General features: G+C 42.6%; 1 pseudogene; it reads right to left on the reverse strand.

Annotated features, from left to right (window-relative positions):
• Positions 1-3991, reverse strand: part of LOC111958658 (protein PTHB1-like) — a 185452-nt pseudogene that overhangs the window by 127982 nt on the left and 53479 nt on the right.

Raw genomic sequence — 3991 nt, forward strand, 5'->3', positions numbered from 1 at the left:
CTAAATATAAGCAGCTTGAAATTATTTATACTTTTACTTTTGATACTTAAGTATATTTAGAAACAAAATACTTTTAGATTTTTATTAAAGTACTATTTTACTGGGTGACTTTCACTTGATTCATTTTCTATTAAGATATATCTTTAYTTTTACTCAAGTATGACAATTGGATACTTTTTCCAACATTGAGAATTGTACCACTTCAGCGCGGTGGCACGACACCCACACTGCTCAAATCAAAGGCAAGTGCACCTTTTTTTGCCTAATAAATGATGTTGGCAGAAGACTGGCTCACTAGGAATGGTAGACTATAGACTGTTATGGGTACTTGGTAATTGGTTTTGCTTCAGAGCTAACTAGAAATCTGTTTAAATGTACAATATGGGTCTCTCCCTAAGATTTTCTGACAAGGTGGTGCTGATGTAGCCCTAAGGTTGGGTAGGGGGGAGGTCTGGAGGGGGTCAGTCAACTTCCCTCTCAGGAAGTTGGAGCATTTTGCATTTTTGATTTCCTGAAACCTAGAGTCTTAAATTATATCAAACAATGTAGCCAACACAGAAGTCTTGTGTAGGGTTTCCACCCACTCTGCCTAGCACTTTGGTGCTGAAATTTMACTTCCTTATGTTATAAAATACATTTTACCAAGACAAATGTGATTATTCATGTTCTGAAATGTTCAGGGGGGTATTTCTGTTACATGTCAATAACATGACATAAAAAAGTTGGATTTCGTAACCTAATGTCATGTCTCAAAATCCATATCCATCTTACTTCTATATTTTTACGTCCTGCGGATTCGAGAAGAAAGACGGGAAAGTGAGCCTGTCATGTASCCAGTAGCCTTAATTCTTGCACAGAATCCAGCCTAGATGACGTGATAACATTTTCCAAAATGTACACCACTTTCTTTCCATGGATTTAAATCACCCTAATTCTGGCCATCCTACAAGGCTAAAACTAYAAWAACTTTTGAACGGATTGTGATAGGGAGGTGAGGTTTGCACCATTGGTTTTCTTTTAGGATTATTTAGACAATTATGTTATTTTACCCATTGGTCAAAAGATGCGTTATTGATTGAACACCCTACTAAATTGAGGTGGTTTCATTGACACTTTCACATTTTTATAGATTCAATTTAGGGGTAATGATTATTCTAATTAATTGGTGTCTTTATGTGGATAGTCTAGTGAAAATGTAAACTGGCTTCTTCATTTTGTTTGGGGAGAAAATAAAAATTTGAATAATTAAATTACTGGATGCAATGTAGCAGTCTGCTGACTGTTTGTAGCAGTCTAGCTGACTGTAGCAGTCTAGTTGACTGTTTGTACAGTCTAGTGACTGTTTTAGTAGTATAGTTGACTGTAGTAGTCTAGCTGACTTGTAGCGATCTAAGCTGACTGTAGCAGTCAGCTGACTCGTCGCTAAGCAGTCTAGCTGACTGAACTGTCGGAGTCTAGCTGACTGACGTGGTAGCAGTCGCTGAGTTGACTGTAGTAGTCTAGCCTGAGTAGCATCTGTACTGTAGCAGTCTAGTTGACTGTAGCATCTAGCTGACTGTAGCAGCTAGCTGACTGTAGCCAGTCTAGCTTGACTTGTAGTAGGTCTAGTCTGACTGTAGTAGTCTAGCTGACTGTAGTAGTCTACGCTTGACTGTAGTAGTCTAGAACTAGGTCTATATGAGCTGGTTCCAGATCTCCATCCCTGACCTCATCCATCAAGTTCGGTCTGACTACTAGACTACCATTCATTCAACATGCCTTGTTGCCGTTGGTGAACTGACTATAATCACATCATTAGCAGCCTACTGTTGACATACAGCGATATCAAGAAGACAGATGAAGAATTGATTCCTTAACATGTTAAAGATTAGTAGGCCTAACATAACTTCCTGGGAAGGAAAGTGTTAGCGCAATTAGGGGCGTTATTTTTTTACATCGCCGTTTCTTTATGTCAAGTTACACCCATTGATGCCGGCCACGTTAACTATCCTAACATGTCACGCTAGTTATCCTAACCTGTTATGAAAACAAATCTGTGTCGAAAAACCATTAGTCTCATAACACCGGAACTGACCAATGGCAGGTATCAATGAGCATTTCCTGATATCAAGGAGCACCCACACCAAGAAACGCCCCAAATTGCAGTCTGCAATTACACCATATTGGTATTTTAGGGGTGTTTTTTGTACCAGCGTACTTTGACCTCAAATTGCCTGCATGGTACGCAAAATGTGTGCAGGTTGGCAGGTCGTCTGTTTCCCTCTTCTCCATCKCTCTCGTTGTATTCTTCTCTGTCCCTGGCTCTTCCTGCTGACACGAGGCMCAGGAGGGTAGTGTGTTCTGTAGCACCAACTCCAACACCGTTCTACTATACATGGAGGCAGTCAAAGGTCAGACAAGAACCCTTAACATGAGCACACACAGCGCCAKAGAGGAGGAGAGACGGTGGCTGAGTGGAGAAAAAAGGAAGAAACAGATTACGAGGGGAGAGAGAGTCAAAGGAAGAAAAAGAAAGGAGTGGGAGAAGAGGCAGMGAAACCAAAAGGGMCAGCACTTTCTCTGCGCTCCGTCAGACGCTCTGACAGCGTGACAAGCCCTCTCCCTCCATCACTCTCCTTTTCAAAAACGGGGGCAGGCTTGCTTTTAACCCCTCGACCCTGACGCCGCGWGCAAATAGTGACCAGACAGTCTAAGTGTTACCACACCATTAGCGCCCAGCGTAGAACAACAATAACAACAAAGGAACAGGACACAAATCCCTGTCGTATCTCCTTCCCCCCTCTCCTTCCTTCTCCCACTCACTCCTTCCCTCAGGGCCTGAGCTAAGCGGAGGACATTTCGCTTTGACCTTAGGTGACCTCGGCCACCCACCCCTTGGAGAAGACGGGTCAAGAGGGGTCGGCAGGGTAATGCGCACAGCACACAGAGCAGAGAGGGAAAGTGTGCTGAAGGTGTTTGGAGTGCACAGAGAATCATTGTGTGTGTGAGCATGTGTGAGACCGTGAAAGAGACTGTAAAAGAGAGAATGTTTGTGCATGTGTGTGAGAGAGTGTCTGCAAGAGTATTAAACGGTGTAGTGTTTTGTTGTTAGGGTGTGTGTGTGGGAGCACATACTGACACTTGCAGAGACCCATTAGGGATCTCGGGGACAGATCAGCAGGGCGCTAAATGGCCACCTTTGACCTTTTGGGGTCAAGACCCTGTGTAGGGTCTGTTAGAGCAATCCATCCAAGCCTCTCTGTGGTACGTTCCACGAAGCAGGACCATCAGATAAGACTCACTTAACATATACTACCGGTCTAAAGTTTTAGAGCACCTACTCATTTAAKGGTTTATTTTTATTTTTACTATTTTCTACATTGTAGAATAATAGTGAAGACATCAAAACTATGAAATAACACATATGAAATCATGTAGCAACCAAAAAAAGTGATAAATCAAAAAATGTATTTTCTTTTTTAAATGTGAGATTCTTCAAATAGCCACCCTTTGCCTTGATGACAGCTTTGCAAACTCTTGGCATTCTCTCAACCAGCTTCATGAGGTAGTCACCTGGAATGCATTTCAATTAACAGTTGTGCCTTCTTAAAAGCTCCGATCATCCCAACATCTCAGTTTGTTGAGGTTTCGGAGGTTGTAGGGCCAGGTTATGATTGCAGCACTGCCATTACTCAGTCTTGGTAAAATAGCCCGTTAATATCAGCTGGAGGTGTGTTGGGTCATTGTCCTGTTGCAAAAAATGATAGTCGACAGGCCCAAAGATGGGATGGCGTATCACTGCAGAATGCTGTGGTAGCCATGTGGTTAAGTGGTTGTCTTGATTCTAAAATAAATACAGAGCAGGTCACAGAAAGCACCCACACCTACAGACGACACCTGGCTCCATGCTTAGGTGGGAAATACACATGCGGAGAACATCGTTCATCTACTGCTCGTCTCAAAAGACACGCGGTGGAACCAGAACATCTAAATTGGATCCAGATCAAAGGCA

Source organism: Salvelinus sp. IW2-2015, linkage group LG35 (genome assembly GCF_002910315.2).
Source record: "Salvelinus sp. IW2-2015 linkage group LG35, ASM291031v2, whole genome shotgun sequence".
Taxonomy (NCBI): Eukaryota; Metazoa; Chordata; class Actinopteri; order Salmoniformes; family Salmonidae; genus Salvelinus; species Salvelinus sp. IW2-2015.